Source organism: Galleria mellonella, unplaced genomic scaffold (genome assembly GCF_026898425.1).
Source record: "Galleria mellonella isolate WM207_F2 unplaced genomic scaffold, CSIRO_AGI_GalMel_v1 utg200, whole genome shotgun sequence".
Classification (NCBI taxonomy): Eukaryota; Metazoa; Arthropoda; class Insecta; order Lepidoptera; family Pyralidae; genus Galleria; species Galleria mellonella.
Window position 1 is genome coordinate 3,173,086 of NW_026442034.1, and position 20,913 is coordinate 3,193,998.

Genomic DNA, 20,913 nt, shown 5'->3' on the forward strand with positions numbered 1-20,913 from the left:
TTTAGTAATCATTCATTCTGACTCGTTCGTTCGAGCTTTCTCGCTCTCGCCACTCAGCACGTATAAAACGTCGTCACTTTATATATGGTTTTAAAATAATAAATATTCAATAATACTAAATGCCTTTGGACTTTACATCCACTACAACCTGCATACCATAGTGTGGTATATAAATACTATACAATGTGTATTCACGTACTTATTCTCGATTTGGCTGTTGAAAATGATTTTCATATCCTGAATACAACTATCTAATAATAGCGTTTATTGAGTTTATAAATTACAAATTATACTAGTTATAAAGATTACACAGTAACAATATGTACACAAACAAAATGAATAATATTAACAAAACTTAATCATACAAATGTAAGATAAATATGCAACGGTAGGCGGTCTTATCGCTAAACAGCAATTACTTTCAGGCGCCTTGTAAAGTGAGGACCCTGTATGCCTAAACTCGTTTTTACACCTGTGCTCTCTTACTTCGATCTAAGATCTAACATCTAATCCTGATGTCACCGACTTCAACAGTCATTCCTTCAAAAATATTCACACTGGGTTTTGTTTCTGTAGGCCACCAATACCTACATCATATATGCAAAAAAATGTTTAAGTAACAAAGAATTTATTAATTTATTGCTGCTCATGTCTACAGGCGACGGTTACCACTTTCCATCAGGTCAGCTTGTTTACTATTCTAAGTTGTATAAAAAAAAAGTGGTACAATTAACGTAGTAATGTCGGCAATAAAGAAGCAGGTATGTAAATACTATATACCTGTAAAAACATTTACATCGCGTTTAGTCCCAATTGTGTATTTAAAAAATATTTATGCTTTATTGCAGTACTTATAAAATTATACATAAATATACATATTACACTTATAACGCACATAAGGCGATCTTTTCGCTAAAGCATTCTCTTCCAGACAATCTTTGTGTGAAGGACAAAAGAAAATAAATTCATCAAGAATTAATTCCCAAAAATCCCTTTTAATCCCTTTAATATTATAAGAAATACTTAAATCTAATTTTAAGTTTTCTTTACCAGTCTTTTAAGGCTTGTATATGACGAATATTTTATCTATGGAAAAAATATACATCGCTGTACACACCATTTTGCTGTAGGAACCTAAATAAAAGCTAAGGGTGAGGAATTGTTAGTTATGAGAACCAGGGAGCCAATCCTAACAATACACCGCATATAGTCATCTTTCATAATATTCCTCTTGGAAGTTATAGTATTTAATTCTAGGTGAATTTGTCACGACTTGACTTCATTCTCGTCTATCATCTCTCACAGGTACTCTGCTAGTATACAATTTCTTGAAGTAATCTCTTCGAAGTGATCAGTTCTAAGATACTCTATATCTGACCACCATATTTACGTAAGGTAGTACAGTTAGGGATTCCATTTAATTTTATCCCGTTAAAAAATAAGGGATCGATTTTAGAGCTATTCTTCTTTCGTTGATATTATATAGGTTATTTCTTGGCATACATAGGTTAATAAATAGATACGACATGGATCTAAATAAATAAATAATTATGACAGCAATACCAACAGAAAACATTATTAGCATAATAAATCGCTAGCAACTTATCTTTAGCGATTACCAGCCCCATTATATGAAATCACCCTGATTTATCATCAGAAATACTACATTATATTTTCGCAAGTTTTTCGACACAAAACATTGTTTCCATAACATACCTACTTAGTCGACCTTACGTCGAGTCGTAATAAATTGAAGCTTATAAATATTTTTATTTTTTATTTAAAATATAAATATACAGCCCTAACATTTACTTTAGCCATACAAATAGAGACTTGTACTTGGTTAATAAGACGTGGTTAATGGGGACCATAGTCTCCCCCATGAGGAAGGTTTTAGCTAGTAGTTACCAAGCTTGGCAGGCGAGTTGGCAAACGCAGTCAGGCCTTTGGTGATGTTTTAACAAGGACGCTCCTGCACATCCCTCTAACATAAGTTTCCTTAGTCGCCTCTTACGACACCCATGGAAAAGAAACGGATGACCCATTCTATGCCGAAGCCTACACGCCAATTTTAACACCCTAGTAGCATAAATTGCACAAATAGGGTTATGATTCCATAATTATCCATTTCAATATATTTATTTAAATAAATAAATAAAGGACATCATAAGTATTTTAAATACACTATCGGGACTTAACGGGATGAAAAAATTTACAGGTAAATACTACCTACATATATGTACTTGCCTCCTTTTTGCCGACGTTTCAACGTGAATTACACCATGTCGTGGTCACGACAGGACTCGATAATATATTTAAAATATGTGTAAACAACGCGAAAGTTAAAAATTGACTATTATTAGTATTATTTAAAAAAAATATGGTAATGATAGAAAAGAATAACTTGAAGTCCAGCAAAAGTCGATATAATCTATATGTCCATGGTGCGATCACTATCTGTAAGCAATAACCATGTTCCATTAGATGGACCTTCAGATTGATATTCCAAATTATATAAAAAAACTGAACAACTTTCGACAAAATACAGATAATATTAGCTCAAACTATATGAAAATGTACTAAATACATCAGAATATGGCACGATGCTGTCATCAAAGAGAACAAAACATGTTTCATGTCGAAAGGCGATGAAGATCTAGAAAAGTAGAGGCGGGCATCACGAACGGCCTTACGACGGGGCATAATTTGATATCTAGAAAAATGGCATTTGTCAAAGCGTACTATTACTAGGCTATCTATAGTGTATAATTTTGGTACTAACCTATATAAAACTTGTTTCGTTCGTGAGTTGCTATATACATAAAACTTATCATTTTTTTAGCAACTTAGAATGGCAAACAAGCTGACGGCCTACCTGATGGAAAGTGGTAACTGTCGCCTATAGACATGAGCAATACCTTGGGAATATATTGCTTTATTTTTCCTGTATTAAAAAATGCACCGCCTACGTATTTCTCGGTTTGCCCAATGGTTGATTGGTAGAGGACTGGTAGAGAACACCGTCCGGTGTTAAGTTTGCCAAATTTACATAGATTTTTGCTGTGCATTAAAGCTTAAATAAATAAATTTAAAAAAAAATACTGTTTCGCCCATGATACCCCCCATGCGTTGCCATTCCTGAGGACTCAGGTGTTATTCCTCTATACCCTGTAAATTCACTGCCATATCCCACCTTCTAAACCGAAACACAGCTATGCAAACACAACTGCTTCACGGTAGAAACACGAATGGGACAGAGGTGGCCAAGCAAACCACTTTTACACTCTCTTTTTGGTAAATAATCTGGTATATAATCATGGATAGAAGATATTACTGGTAGTTATTATAAGTTATTTAAATCAATATCTTTTCTGTGTGATCAGTATAAGATTTAGATATATATTAAATCATATGTAAAGATGTAGATAGTATCAGAATTTAAATACACGCACGCCATGCATGCTCGAGTTTGCATACAAATGTGGATGAACCTCAAAATTGCACGCGACCTCACATGCTTCGTTGCTCACCAACTTTGTAGTGCCTGACGTATGCTTATCTGCCTTGATATGAAAGGCCGTTTACAAATCTAGGATATTTATGAAGCATTTAAAAACACGAATTTACAAAGTATCTATATTCCACTTGGAAACTTGGGTATGGGTTCGTACAACGCGCGGTGAATTTACCTCAAGGATACAATGAAAAATTCTCACAAGTTTATATTAATGGCACCATTGTCCTTTACCATTAGCAGAGGGAGACTGTACAAAATCGTCTACTTGAGTTTCTCTGTCCCATTCGTATTTCTGCCGTGAAGCAGTTGTGTTTACAAGGTTTAAAGGGTAGAGTACGGTAGTGAAATTATAGGTTACAGAGGCATAACGCCTTAGTCCTCAGGCATGAAGCAATACATAAAGGATATAAAGCAACGCAATAATGCATGAAGGGTATCATGGAGAAGTATACTGTCCACGGTACTGTTCATGCCTATAGATGACGATTACCACTTTCCATCAAGTTGGCCATCAACATTTATAATAATATTTGTATGATGTTGCATTTTTTTTTTATTTTTAAATTCCCTATTAATCAAATCCAACTGGTAGTTCTAGAGACATTCAAACAAACAAAAGCTTTCACATTACATATTTATTAGTATATTTTTTTTTTGTATTTCAGCTGTTAACTTTCTACTGCTGAACATTAGCTTTCCCCATAAGGGGAGTTTTGCCAGTAGTTGCCATACTTGGCAGGCTGGTTGGCAACTGCAGTTAGACTTTTACATACGTTTTAAGAGGGACGCTGCTGCCCATCCCTCTACCATATGCTCCCTTAGTCGCCTCTTACGACACCCACGAGAATGGAAGGTGTGGTCCATTTTATGCCGAGACCTACACGGCGAATTAATTTTACTTATTTTAATAATGATTTAATAATAATTATTATTAATAATATAATTTTAATTGTAATTATTTTTTAATATATTTTAAATTCAAGAACGTTAGCAATAAAAATCAGGTACATTTATTAGATACAATTTACCCGTGATCAGGTCGCGTTAAGACCCCATCGTGAATATAAAATATAAGATTATATATTTTGAAATGGATTTAAACTTCAGTACAAACGCGCAATATCCTAGAATCTATTTTATTTAGTATTAAATGAAATTCGATGCACGTGAAGTAGACCTACTGTGAGTATATGTATGTGATATGATTTTCTTGAATTAAAATACGCAAAGCGTGCTCGAGACGTAGCCCTGTGCCGAATTCAGTATATCAGAGTGGAACAACAACATCGTACTTACTCGTGGTGATTTATTCTTCTATGGTAGACACCGTACAGCACTATAGCACATGTACGTATGTTAAACATATGATTTATTGTTTTGGAAATGCGTATAAACGTGTATCGACTAGTGCAAATGTTCGATTTATGCTGTTGCTTAGTAACCAATTTGGTGGTATCGAATTTATTCGATGTAACGTGATTAACGCTGGCGATGTAACGCTGCACTACGAGAATTCCAGAAAGTAGAAATATTGTCATTTATGTACATATATACATAATATATACATAAATTATCCTACTAATCCCTATTAATATTATAAATGCGAACTGTTACAACACTAACATAATGACATAATATTGCTGACTAGCAATATTATGCCTATATATGTATATAAACTCAAACAAACTCTAAATGGTCGTCTAAGTCGTAATTTAGCTAGCCAAATTACTGGCCAGCTACGGACCTGGTTTCTGCCCGCCGGTCTGGCCACTAAAACTTGTTAGATTCATCCAGGCTCAATAAAACCCTAAGGGAGGAAAGGGATTGTTAGATAGAGTTTGACAGCCCCATTGCTAGCAATATGTCTTACCGACCTCCACTGGAAACCATCGTGAACAGTTCTTGTTGAATTCGTCACGATGGGCTAACTGACCTATTTCATCCTCACCTATCATCCTTCACTGGTGCCCCGCCGGTGTATACCGATAGCGCGGGTGAAGTTACCATTCCATTATCATCCATTAAAAAAAAAACCCTGAACCAAGGGTCTAGCGCGTCGCGAGACAAAGTAAACCTTCAGTTAAAAGCACTTAAAAAAAATTGTGAAAGTGTACAATTAGCTGTGTATAAAAGAAAATATTAAATAAATAATTTGGGTGTGTGAGAAAAAGTTTTTTTTTTTACATTAAACAAGTGTCCCACACTAACAGAACGTTTGTAAGGAAGTTTGGATATTTGTACTCTTTCACGCAAAAACTACTAAACGGGTTTGAATGAAATTTGACTTTATGTATATGAAGTATGATTTATGTATATGATTAACGCGGGTAAAGCCACGGGATATAGCTCCTCTATGTATCAGATCATATCTATTCTATGTAATGTGGCTTTTTAAGTCGGTGATTATTTATACTTTTATATAATATTTAATATAGGTCAAACCTTCCTTTCCTGTGGGTGTCGTAAAAGGTAATTAAAGGAATTTAGTGGTCGAGAAATGGGCAGCAGCATCCCTCTTAAAACATCACCAGAGCCTAACTGCGGTTGCCAACCCGCCTGTCCAGCATGGCGATTACTGGCAAAACTGCTCAATAGAGTACTCCAGAAGCCTACTCTATTAGGCAGTTAGCAGGACACCATAATTCCTCCTTACTATTAGTAAATATTTGCCTTCAAACCTCGTAAACTTTTTACTCTGAACTCAATATATGTTCTACACAGAATATTTTCAACCGACTTTAGAAGGTTTTTTTTTATGTTTGTTAAAACTCCTTCATTTATTTTTTCGAAATCCCGATTAGAATTTTTTTATCTGTAAGGTACTTTCCGAAATTTATTATTTATTTAATTTTTATCAAAATCGGTTCAGTAGTTTAGTTCTTAAACCTAAATAAATAAACTTCAGTCGTGGCATAAGGTTTTGCCAGAAATCAGATTTTTATTAGGTTACATACCTTTATAAGATAAGAAATAATAACTTATATTAAGTAATTATTTTCATACATACATACATACATATCTGTCACGCCTGTCTCCCATTAGGGTAGGCAGAAACAATGGAACGCCAAATGCTTCGATTCAAACAAACCTCTTTCGCTTCTTCCACATTCATCAATCTTGTATTAATTATTTTCATTAATTAAAATATCAAATAATTAATTTAGAATGAGTGGAATCACAATATAAAGAACTGTATAATTATGATTTAGCGACATCTATGGATAACAGAGCTATGCTACAGAGCCTCGGAGAGCGCAGAAGACCGGTCGTTGTAGCTGCAGCATTTATTGTAACTAGCGTAACTATTTCTAGAGTAACAAGCAAGTCGCTGTTTAAACTATTATTAATTTAAATAATGTAAAAAAAATATATAAATAATGTTCATATGTCTTTGAATAACGAGAAGTCATTATTTGGAAATGTGCAGAAAATTTGCTGTGAAATTTGTAGTAAATTGAATGTACTAGACATTACGTACACCGGAACGTATAATGTCATGGTAACTGACAGTTGACACTGTCATATTAAATTGTCAGTGTCGGTAACGTCAACAATTTGTCAATTGTGTTGTCAAAACAAACGTCAATTACAGTGTTGAAGAAAACGGTGATGTTACTTGTTGTGTTGTCTTTGTTTTTACGTGATTGAAAATCTAAGTATAAATGGAATAATTGCATACTTTGGTGATTTAATAAGATTAATATATTATGTTTTGGTGATATATCAATCCACTGGTACCTATTGAATAAGTGCTATAATTTTGAGTGTTCACTCATTCATAAGACAAAGGAAACAGGTGAGTTTTGTTTTTATTTTAATTGAATTCTATAGCGTCTAATGTTTAACTGTTTACGTTGTAATTCTGACTCTATGGCATTTAACGGAATAGGATGTATCATTGTGTGTTCAAGTCAAATCCAGTTTAAATCAATTTCAACTGACTTGCTGATTTTGATTATCTAAATTGTCTTATATAGGTAAGTACTTCATTTACAAAAAAAAAAAAATATAAAAACATTAAAAATTCTGATGACCAAAATCAAAATAAATTGCGTATGTTTTAAATTAATAATATTTACATGTAATAACATTCACATGTAATAACATATTGTAGCTTATGTAGTTATTATTTGTTGCATATTATTCAGAAATACACAACAAATAAAAAATAAATAATATGATATACTAACGTTACTGTGATTTAAAACTAACATCATTTATCAGTATTACCATCATCATACTATTATTGAAGTAGTATCTTCTACTGATCATTTATTAGTTTTTCTTGATATCTATTAATTTTTTAGCACAATAAAAACATTATACCTATCTATGGCAAACTCAAATCCTGATGGCATTCATTATCTCTACCTTTGCACTGGACAGAAAGAATAAAAAATTGTGATGCTACATATGTAGACTGCATGTGTACTAAATTTTGTACAAATATAAAATTATTTCAAATCTATTTGCATATGATTTAGTAAGAAATATTATCAACAACATGTGTTTAAAATTAAACATGTAAAGAAGATGGAGGATAAGAGAAGAATGGAGGATAAATAACTGCAGTCTGCAGTTTTTTTGCTCCTACTTTCTTCCCAAAACCAATGAAAATGTTAAAAATAGGGTATTTTTGAAGCAATCTTAATATATTTTATTTATATATTTGAAAATTCTATCAACCGCTGAGAAGCTGGGCTAGATCTCTAATAGTTTATATATAAAAATTTGCAACGTTTTATTTTTACTTACACTGTAGAAATAATATTTTTGTTTTGCAAAAAATGTTATTAAAATTTTTATATTATATATTTATATACTTACACTGAAACAAAAATCAAAACAAAAAATAATTTTGCTTGAATATTATAAAATAATTCTTTATTTGGAAGGAAATTAAGCTAACTGAGCTTATAATTGTGTGGTATGGTGGGTTTTTTTGGTGAGTGAAAATGATATGGTAACCCCGCCTGCGCTATCGGGATACGCTGGCGGAGCACCAGTGAAGGGTGATAGATGAGAATGAAAACAGGCCAGTTAGCCCATCATGATGGATTCATCAGGAATTAATCATGATAGTTTCCAGGGGGAACCGCGAGGAGGTCGACCTGGTTGGGTATATTGCTAGTAATGGGATTCTCAGTATCCATTACTAACAATCCCTTTCCCCCGGTATGGTGGGTTAACCACCATCAACTTAAATGTTTTAACAGTAAGAAATTTTATCACATCATCCAGTTAATTACAGCTTAAAACAAATCATTAATAAAATACATTATATATTATTCATGTACATAATTGAAGATGAGTTCAAATGTATATATAAATAAGAACACGACGAGCATTATACATTAATTAACTATGAATAACTGTGTGGTCAGTTAATTCTAAAAAAAATAATTTTATACCTTAGGCAATGATATTGATTGAATATTTAATATTCAGAAAGCAAGAACTATCATTACGCTAATCACCACGACAACTAAACAGTAAAAAAATTAAAACGTGAAGGCATGGCAGTAATAGGTACAAATTGTATGGTGAAAAAAGTTTCACCTTAGTGTTATTATCCAGGGGAAAAACAGGCAAATGCATTTTATGGGGAAAACACCCGTATTTCGATTTGTTACTTCCACTTAGAGGTGGACAATATGTATAGCAATATCTATATGTTTTAGTTACAATATATTGGTACAATAACCAATATATTATATATCGATTATCTAATTTATATATTGAATTATATATTGGATCGTATACTGGAGTGTCACCTATATTATCCATGCCTACTTCCACTTGAATATAGTAGGTATCTGTGAAGCTATAAGAGATTTGTTTGCTTTAACGCCCGTGACACGATAAATGCCGTGTTCTGGTTGTGTTTCAAGGTTATTAAACCTGCATTAGATGCTTGCCAAAGCCTTTTATCAACACGTAACCCAATTTTATTGCTCCGAATATTTTATAAATATATATTAATAACTGTACTCAGCAATTTCATCCGCCAAAGGTCGTATCGTGATGATAAATACACTATAATCTTCTGTAAGAAATGAGCCATTAAATGCAAAAAGAATTTTTTAAATCCGACTGGTAATTTATGAGATTAGCGCATTCAAACATTTAAATTTAGAAACGATTAACGCGTTAGTATTTTTTTTATAACACCACGGAGCAAATGTGTATGGTGAGCCTCATGATGGCAAGTGATTACCACCGCCGCCCATGAGCACCCGTAACACCGGAGGCATTGTAGGCGTATTGTCCGTTGTTTAAAAAGGAGCATGCTCTTTTCTTGAAGGTTACCATGTCGTGTCGGTTCGGAAATAGTGCTGCTGGAAGTTGATTCCAAAGGGTGTTTGTGCGTGGATGAAAAACGCACGGTGGAGGACCGCCACTCATTTAGATGGTTGCTTTCTCTGATTATAGTGACCGAAAATTGTGACAAGACATATGTTTTGGATATATATATATTCAAATTCAAATCATCTTAATTCAAATAGATTTCTTTACAACCACTTTTAAATCCTTATTTTTTTTTATTTACTGCAATGTTCGGAAAGTTGTTATCTGTTGAGAAGAGTGCGAAAGAAACTTAAGAGTTACTCTTTTAAATCTCTGTTTACATTATGTGTATTAATTTAAATGTACTATGTCTAAAATTATGTACATATGAAACTACGGTAAGAATATTTGCTTGTTAAAATTTTAGTGTTTCACGACTTCCAATAGAATAAATCATGCAGGTATACCTAATAAATACTTATTAAGCAGGTATACCATGGAAGGGAAGGGATTGTTAGTAATGGGTCTAATTGACCCATTGCTAGCAGTATACCCTATCAGGTCAATCTCCACTCGGTTCCCCCTGGAAACCGTCGTGGTTAATTCTAGTGAAATTCGTCACGATGGGCTAACTGACCTGCCTTTGTTTCCTTACCTGTTTTCCATCACTGGTGCCCCGCCAGCGTAGCCCGATAGCGCAGCCGGGTTACCATTATCACCCATTAAAAAAGGTATACCTAATAAGTGCCTAAGGCAATGTTATACATATTTTAGTAAACTAATAATGTATTGTTATTTAGATATAAAATTGCTGTAATTACCAGCAATGGATACGTAACTAGTATGGAGACAATGGCTCAGCGTCGCACATTACGAAAATAGATGTAGTTTTATGAAAAAAGACGGTAATAAACAAAATTATACAGCTGCGTTTCACAATAAACGCTTAAAAAATAGTGCATTATGAGTAGGAAAATAACGTTAACGTAAACCCAAGGTGTCAAAAATTTACATATTAAAGGTAATTTATCTTAGTATCTGCGGTGTGAATACAGGATGGGCAAGTTTATCCATCAGCCCGTCTTCGGTCGTCAAACTTGCTCGTTAAAGTGATGACATCAAGCCGATTACTAGCAATATATACCTGTAGATGTTTGCTTGTTGATATTTACATATAGATTCAGAAGGACTGAGAGAAAGAAAGATTAAGTACGATATTGTATAATGAATAATATTTATAGTAAATAAATCCAGATATAATAAGTCGCGATACAAAATATTGTTCGGTAAAATTAATTGCTAAGACAAGAAGATTGTCAAGAACGTCACTGTTTATTTTTCTACAACTATGTAGGTTTGAAATGGGTTGGTAGCCTACATGCCCTCTGGAAACTATCGTGGTTAATTTTTTAAAGAATTCATCGCGATGAACTAACTGACCTACTTCATCCTCACCTATCATCTCTCACTAGTGCCCCCCAGTGCCAGCCAGTGTATACCGATAGCGCAGGCGGGGTTACTATCCGACTAAAAGGCGACCACATCAGGGATATGGCTAATTTGATAGTCAATAATAATATTCTGATAGGTGTAGCCTATCAGACAATATTTTTTTATAAAAGCTAGTCAAAGTGATCACATACCGCCTGATGGTAGCAGGCAAAGTGGTCCAAAAGTGAGGGCCGCCATCACAGCAATTTCAGCAATTTATACTGTGTTTGCGGTCGTCATCTTTTGATGTCCTACAAATGTACATCTTTAAATGCAAATCTTACTAAAATAATAAAATTGTAACTGGATGTCTGTGCATGGAATATATTTTAGAAAAATTGATATGAGGTCTAGTTATTTAATAAGAGCAATAGAAATCAATGCAATATTTTTTGAAAATTTGTCTGTATGTATGTTTCTTCCGGCATCACGCAAAAATTATGTAATTTTAATTTCTAGAATAATTTTAATTATTATTATTTATCATTTATCATGACCACGATGTGGTGCAATCCACGTCGGAACGTCTGCAATAAAGAAGCAGGTATGTGTTGGTACTATTTACCTGTAAAAAATTTGTCATCGCGTTAAGTCCCGATTGTTTATTTAAAAATATCACGCAAAAACTCAAAAACTACCGTACCAAATTAATTGCGGTTTTCACAGTTCTGTTCTTGGAGGTTTAACTTAAAATCTGGCGTGTTTTATCTTGATACACCTAGAAGAATCTAAAAGTGGTATATTTACTTTGTTTTCCTACTTCTAAAACTCACGTATACGAAATAGCGGACAGAAAGCTAGTAATTTATGAAGTGTTTAGTGTATATCGCTATGTTAATTGAAAATTCGACATGTTTACTTCGGCTAAGGCCATCTAAATTATTCTCCGCCACGAAGACTATTTTGTACTTAATCTTTCAGTGGGCGTACCTCAGTGTGCCTACGCCATTTGATCACAAATTGAATTTAAAGGGACAGAACACATTCAGACTGAGCCAAAGTCGTCAACATGGGCACAATTTAATTTTCACCAAACATAAATCTATACAATCTCTAGTCGGAATCCTTTTGTGTCGAGATAATTTGTTTGTGGAACCAATACCATACCTTTATATCTTCGGTGCGCACTGTCCCTGCCCACTAAATTCAGTTAAATCTCACTATGTATATACTTTATACATATAAGCGTGTGGTCCTTCTCACTTCCTACTGATAATTTTTGAATGAATAAATAAATATTTTATTTGCATTATATAATATAGAGAGTAAGCATGATTGTGCTAGAGGCACCTTTTTGTTTTCCTTTTTAATGAAAAAAAAAAAAGTATTTTTGTGACTAATTTCAAATTATTGTCAGATTTGGTTGTCTCTTTTTCTCGTCTCTTTTCCTCCCACAATTACTATATATGGAACAATACAATTGTATAAGTACAGTAAGGCGGCCTTATTGCTGGAAGAAATATTTTCAAAATAACTTTTAACGTATGTAATATATTATAATAATTTACGCATTTATTATGAATACTATATTAATGCGTTATATCCTCTCTCTTTCCATAATTATTTCTACCAAAAGTATTCAAAGATTCTCTGAAAGAGACTACTTAATAAAATCTTTTCTATTTTCTACATATTGACTTCTTTGTACACTTTATATCCATCAATCAATTATTTACATGTGTATCCATGAACTCTAGTATTCGTAATGTTATAAAGTAACTTGAAAATTTTTGTATAGGAACATGGTATAGCAAACAAGCTGACAGCGCACACCTGATGGAAATTGGCAAATGACCTTTGCATAACATGAACAGTGCCATTATGAATTCTAAATTCCACGAAGCGCCAACAATCGCCACCAACAATACCGTACCTAGCTTTAATCACGTAGTTATTATACTGGTAAGTTAAGCAATACATACTGGTCAAATGGTATGTATGTATGTATGTAAATGTAATCGACTGTTGCCACTGTCAACGACCACATAATTGGATTGCTTTTGACGAGGTGATTAGCGTGATGATGGCTGCCGCTTTCCTAATATTGAATGTTCAGTCAATGTTAATTGTCTAAGGAATCAAAATATTTTTCAGAATTGAGTGGGTGTCATTGTTAATTTATTTTTAATCCTCGTTGTGCCCTTATTATATACATTTGAACTCATCCTCTGTTCCTTTAGGAATTTTCTCCAGTAGTAGCATTGTAAACAACATCTCTTTGGTGGAAAGATACTCTTTCCTTTGTAATGAAAATAAACGAATGACCCCATTGCTAGCAATCTAAATCATCATCATCATCATCTCAGCCATTATCCGTCCACTGCTGAACATAGTCCTACCCCATAGACTGCCATAAAGAACGGTCCTGAGCCATCTGCATCCACTGACTCCCTGCAATGCTTTTGATCTCGTCACTCCATATAGTGGGGGTCGTCCTACACTGCGTTTGACAGTACAGGGTCGCCACTCAAGACACTACTTACGCCTCCAACTATAGTCACTCTCATTATCTCACTGCCGTATACTAGTAACGCAAAGGATATTGTTATTAACAAGGAATGGGGGAAGGAGGGATTAGTTACTAACAACATACCCTGTAAAGTAGACCTAACGCTGCTCCTCCTGTAAATTATCATCGTTAATTCTCGCAGTAAATTCGTTAAACCTCACATCATTAGTGTAGACAGAATGACCATTCCATTTCATCCACTAAGAAGACATCCCACTGGCCTCGATGGTAATCACGAATTACTTCAATTCAAAGTTTAGCGAACAGTAAATATATATTAGTGCTCAAGGTTTTAAATTCTCATCACGGTAATGGCATTAATTATATTAATTACCCTTTCAACGTAATGGCACAAGCTAACCGCTCCGTTTACATTTAAACAAGTAGGTTTTCAACCATAATTTAAGCTGGTACAAAATTAAATTATTCACCACAAACTGTACAAAACCAATATCAAATTACGTAAGTGAACATAACATTTATGTGTGTGATAATCATATCCGATGATAACATAATCTGACCTTAGTTTGCTGAAGAAAACAAAGAACGACACGAAACGTGTGATAAATTTTAATCAGGGCCATCTTTGAATACACCAATGGTGTCAGTTGTTCACATGGATGCGCGTGCGAAATCAGATAACAATAATGAGGTAGTGTTTGCACACAACTGGCTGGTCGACACTAATATGTATATAATAATAATATAATATAACAATAATATAATAACAATAAAAATAAAAATACATCATGCCACGGTTCAAATTAAACATGCCTTTTTTTAACGTCTGGAAAATGCTTTATGCAGACCCATACACCTTGCGGTAAGTGAATGAGTACTGTGGGAATCCCTCCATAAGGTGGGGGTGTACCCACCAAAAACCAGACGATATACCGTCGAGGTGCCATATGTCGGAGACATGGGTTCGCTTTCGCACTCACCACATCTCCGACGGCAGCTAATATATATATTAGCTTACTTATCAATAAAATTTTGCTATACCCAAATAAGGTTCATGTACTTATTTACTCTACATTTGAACATTGTAACAACTCTATATTATGTATATGAATGCATACATAAATAAATAAATAATAATAATAACCACTGCAATGGCTAAAGTTGGCGGACACAGCAATTGCAATGCGTATTTTCTGGAAAATTGATCTTTTATAACTGCTTTGTTTAAAGCACACGAGGACTGCGGTATTTTAGTCCCTTGTGAGATGTGCGCTGTCAGCAATGCAGTTCTGAGTTTTTGAACTATTTTGAACAATAATATCTAAATACTTCAAGGAGAAGCACAGATAATATAATACTATACTAGTAACTGTTATCTGTACAATCCCTACTACAGTATTTAGTCAGGTTAACTTGTTTTTTTTATACAACTTAGAATAACAAACAAGCTGACGGCCCACCTGATGGAAAGTGGTAACCGTCGCCTATAGACCTGAGCAGTACCATGGACATAACAGAGTATACTGTTTCGCCCATGATACCCCCCATGCGTTGCCATTTCTGAGGGCTCAGGTGTTATTCCTCTGTACCCTGTATTCACGCCATATCCCACCCTGCAAACCGAAACAAAGCCGTGCAAACACAACTGCTTTACAAAACAGTACAAAAGTTGCTGTACAAAGTCTCCCTCTGAGAAAATTATATCTTTTCCAGAATGATACCTCATACAACTATAATTTTAATAGTTGCCGTGTCTTTTTACCAATGTGTGCCAGCCCTAACATAATTCTAGATTTTCAAATTAGCTGATCTTAGAAATAAGATAGTACCCACTTTAATTAATCTATTACCGTAACAATAAACTTTTCTGTTCTAATTATTTTGTGTGCTTCATTAATTAATTTTATCGCTTTTTAAATGCTAGTTAAGTGAGATTGCGACTTTAAGTATAGCAGGAATACTTTCTATCAACATTATATATTTATAATATAACTAGTTTTTTGCTCGCTATTTGGTACGTGTGAATTACCTACGGAAGTAAGAAAACCAATGAAAAAGATCACTTCTAAGTGGCATATTAAGATGAAACGTACATCAAACTTAGATTAGACCTTCAAAAACAAATGAAAATCGCATTCATTTTGATACAGTAGTTTTTTAGTAATACCGGAGCACATATACAAACAATCAGATAAAATTTACTAAAAATATAATTTTAGCTTTTATTACTTTAAAAACCCTCATACCAATTTCTCTTAAATATCTCCCGTGTACAGCTAGATTTTTTTTATGCAACTTAGAATGACAAACAAGCTGACGGCCCACCTGATGGAAAGTGGTAACCGTCGCCTATAGACGCGAGCAGTACCATGGACATACAGAGTATACTGTTTCGCCCATGATATCCCCCCATGCGGTGCCATTCCTGAGGACTCTGGTGTTATTCCTCTATATCCTGTAAATTCACTGCTATATTCCACCCTTCAAACCAAAACACCTCATTGCAAACACCACTGCTTTCCGGTAGAAACACTAGTCGGATAGAGGTGCCCAAGCAAACACCTTAAATATAATCTCATTTTATACGTTTATATAAATATCCCTCGTTGATATTTTTTATAGATCAATATGAAATTACAATCAATTTGCTTACAGATCAATTTATCTGCGATTGAATTTAAATATTGGATGTTCATAATGATCGCTAATAGCGATCAGAGGATAGGGGAAACAACTGCGTAGATCCCAAATAATAATGCAACGAGTATACTAAAAAATAATAGTTGTTCGGAAGTTTTGACATTATCCAAAATATTGTACATACGTACTATACTCGCAATTTGGGCTCTGGTTCGCAGTCAAGTTGCTGTTCTATCCATGTCCTTGGAATGTTCTTCCGACAAATTTATCAAAGTTAAAACAATTTTCCTTTTGTTTCGACGGAGCGCTCGACACATTTTTGTCCAACACAGAATGAAAGCGCATTTTCCCACGAGAATTATCGAACTGAAAACAAATTTATCTCGAGTCTGAAACATTTGATCATACATTGAATGAGTTTTTGTTATAGGCAAAATTACTATAATTAATCCGATTTAGATTCTAAATATAGAGCTTCATAATATTCTCGGAACACTGACAAAAGCAACCCGCAGAAGGCCAATTTTACGAAATAAAAATGGCTCTTATTAAATATCATACTATCGTGAAATGTGGGCATTCAATAAGAAAGGATTATTGAGAAAACAAGGAAACGTCTTCAATATGTAAATAATCTTCAAAAGTGTGTGTTCAAAACTGTGTAAAAATTTACATTACACAATTATGTTGAAGGTCTTCCAAATGACCTATATTTTTTTAGTCATTTGTATAATGAGCTTCTTACTGCTTATACGTGCAACTGTGCCACATTTTATGATGCAACAAACAAAAAGTCTTTAACCGTCTCCAACTGTGTACAAAGGAATAACATAACATCCCAATTAACTCGCTGTTAACAATGAGCCTGTTAACTCGTCATCAGTAACTACGTAGCTGACCTAGACTACGATCGTTAGACAAGTCACAAGATTTTTTGTCGCATCAGGTAATATTTAAACGTTGAAAAGAAATAAAATATTATATCCATAGTACAGAAGTAGACACATGACATTTTCTTACTATTTAGTCTGCAGAGACACAGAAGAGTACAAAGTTCTCTCTGTGTGTCTCAGTAAGATCTTTTACATGCGGCGTAAACCATAGTCCTTCGAAATAGCAAAGGGCGCCATGAGCGTCGTAGCAGGCTGAGATCTTCAATCATTCATATTCATACAACAGTAACTGTTTATTATCAGTAAAACCATCAGTTTTTTTTTTTTTTCAATGGATGAATATAGAACTTTTTCCCCCACCTGCGCTGTCGGTATATGCTGATGGAGCACTAGTGATAGATCATAAGGTGAAGATTAAAACAGGTTAATTGGCCTATCGTAACGAATTCGACACGAATTAAGCATGATAGTTTTCAGGGGAAATCTCATGGAGGTCGAACTAATAGGGCATATTGCTAGGAATGAGACTTTTAGACCCTATTATTAATAATCCCTTTCCTCGTTGGAGACTATACGTATGTTTACCACTTCTTTCTTATAGTAAGCATATTACGAGTATAGAAATAGATTCTTTCGTTTAATATTGCATCTACTTTTGGATCGTAATTTATGCGAATAATATTCGTATATTATTTCCGGAATATCTTATTTTGGGATTCTATGTAATAAAGTATATATTTATACTTAGATTTTAAGGGAAATGTGGCAGACGATGTATATCTTCAGTTCTACACCCACGTTGATGTTGGAACCGCTGTCTGAAAATAGATATTGAATTATTTACTGTGCTGTATGTTCATATCATTATCCTTAATAACTTAAGGAAAGTTAATCTCTGCTTATCATATTTTCGTTCCTAAACTATTGAATAATCGGGATAAAATATTGGCAATAATACAATTTAAGATACAAGGATGTTCTAGATCTTTAAAATCAATTCTTATTTTTCTCAGTCAAGTTACTGCAAATAAGTACCCTAAATAACTGAACATATGCGAAGTATAACTGTAGAAGAAGTAAGGAAAATATACGTACATATTTTAAATATACTACAGGGATTTAAAGCGATGAAAAATTTTTGCAGGTAAATAGTAACTACATACCTGGCTTCTTTATTACCGACGTGTATTTAAAATATGTGTAAACAACGCGAAAGCTTAACATTAACTAATATGCTATACTAATAACAATCAAACATTGTATTATGTGAATTTCTCTATGTGTAAATCTGATACTAAAGCAAATAAATATTGCGTTTAATTTCCGTGAATCTAAATGAAAATCAATTGTCGAATAGATATATGGAAGCGCATCACTTTAGAACAATTGTATCTATTTAGCTAATTTGTTTTTTTTATTGTGTTTATTATCAGAACAAGGTTTGTATGAAAGAAACTGTTTAAATTTTTCTTTATTAAACCCCTATGTGGAGCCATGGCGGGCAGCTAATTTATAATATTTATCAGATTTTCCGAGTGTTTGCATCCGTCCTAACCGTTCTTAGACAAAGATAGCTTCATTTTATTTTTCAGGAGCTTTGGTTTTCGGTGCTTTGATATTCTTGGTATTTTAAATTTGGCCATACATCTTTTTCATAATTTCATGTTAAAATCCGAGAATTTTTTTAGTAACATTGTAATATAGGAGCTTAACAGTTTCGCTGGCAAAAAAACTGTTAAAAAGTTTTGTCATTAAACTTGTGGCTTATCAGGAATTGAAATCGGACGATGTTTATGCTTCGGTTTTAAGGGAATTTCTTGCTTGAAGTCGTGAAATCGCTGACGCAAGAGGTATAAGCTCGAGAATAGCAATTACTAAAAAGGACTATGATGTCATAACTCATAGTAATAAGTGATGTCCATGCTGTTATTCATGTTTCTAAATGACACTATCACATTTCGTCGTAAGACATTGTTTGCCATTTCTAAATATAGAAAATAGGATAACGTAACCTATCTAATGTTGTAGCTCAAGTGAAGGTACTGGAATGGAGCTCGTTGGTGCATGCTCTGTACGCCCTTGACTCGGCCCGATCAGCCGTGCGGAAGGCTTGCAACCCGCTAATTAACTTGCATTAGTCACGGTTTACGACATAGCTTATTGTGATGGTAAAAAATATTATCACAGATGAAGGAATAATGCCATTTTTAAGAATTCAAATTGGCTCGGCTATGTCGAAAGTGATAATGAAATAAAAAATGCAATGTGGGATGGTCGTATAGTGATGTTGATTAACTTATAACCTTTCTCTAGAAACTAACTTCTAAGAAGAAGAAACTTCTAGAAGCTATCACATGCAAAAGATTTATTCAAATTCGACTCATAGTCCCCTACATTAGCACGTTCAAACTCTTCTGCTTTCTATCTATTTTTATTTAAAAAGTAATTATTTTAAAAGATTATAAAGAAAATATTGTATATTCACAAAAAAGTATATATTAATAAGTAACACAAATGTTTGTACTACTTGTAGACGACTCAATAAAAACTTACTAATTTAGATAAATCTTAAAGAAATTCTGTAGAAAAAGTGATTGATGTTCAGCTTCAATAGCCTGAGTTTTTATCAAGATTCTTGGATGTTAATGACGATGCAATATTATCTGATCTCTAAACTAACAAACGGAAACAAAGCGAAGTGAGGCAATCTGTGCACAAAATGAGTTAATTTCCAACGCTTCACTGCTCACCGATTCGTTTTGTAAATGCAATTTTTGTCTGACGTTAAAATGGTCGAATTTTATTATTGCAGATCCATTATTAATGAGGTGTCAATCTATGTGCAATGTAATGTAGAAATACAGATTATTTGGTAATTGAAAATCGTGTATTATCTTTTATTTATGAGGCGGCGGTTAACCGACCTCCACGATGAAATAAGTTTACGAATTCTATGGATACTTTTGAACCAGGCCGTAGGATAATGAAATAGACTTTCAAATTGTTTTCTTTATGACCTCCAAGTCTTCTTCAAGCGTAGGGTGATAAAATGCTTAGTTAATGATGGGACCAGAGAAGGAGGAAGGGATTCTTAGTAATGGGGTCTCTAAACTCTATTCCTAGCAATATACACTGTCAGGTTCTCCACGTGATCTATTTGGAAACCATCTTAGTTAAATCCTATATTGAAATCATCACAGTCCTTCACTGGTGCTGTTCACTTGTACACCATAATTATAAACAACTGAACCGTTCCATTTTCATTCTTTAAAAACAAAACCTTTGAGAGAAATAACTTTTCTTCGCTTAATTATTTTCATAAACCAAATTATCCTTGACCTCACTAGGAGCTCTGTAGTCATATTATGTTATGCTTTTACAAAAATGAGTGTTCACAATTAATTCCTTTGCCTAGATCGTCGATGTGTTAGGCTTTAACATGTGACTTTGAACATGAGCGAAGATCTTATTTAGATCATGGTTGTAATCACAATCTGATATCCACTTTATACAGCCCTATTTAATTACCGTGACGATGTGTTAACATAGTTATACTGAGTAGTAAATACAATTCGAATCTTTACAAGGTATATAATAGCGAAGAAATTTTATGT

At 33.7% G+C, this 20,913-nt stretch overlaps 2 protein-coding genes across 5 annotated transcripts in view; one reads left to right on the plus strand and one right to left on the minus strand.

The window, feature by feature from the left end:
* Nucleotides 1-20,913, minus strand: part of LOC116413014 (calaxin) — a 214,901-nt gene that overhangs the window by 10,717 nt on the left and 183,271 nt on the right. The window contains exon 1 of one of the 2 annotated variants that reach the window (XM_052894235.1): nt 4,814-4,915. The exons of the other annotated variant lie outside the window; for it this stretch is intronic. The gene's annotated coding sequence lies outside the window, so the exon portion shown is untranslated. Of the gene's footprint in view, nt 1-4,813; nt 4,916-20,913 lie in introns of those variants that run through there. 2 annotated transcript variants of the gene reach the window in all.
* LOC113519316 (uncharacterized) overlaps nt 7,104-20,913 on the plus strand; it is a 128,355-nt gene continuing 114,545 nt past the window's right edge. For 2 of the 3 annotated variants that reach the window (XM_052894229.1, XM_052894231.1), the window contains exon 1: nt 7,104-7,313. The gene's annotated coding sequence lies outside the window, so the exon portion shown is untranslated. The remainder of the gene's footprint in view (nt 7,314-20,913) is intronic. The other variant, XM_052894233.1, reaches the window with a different exon arrangement.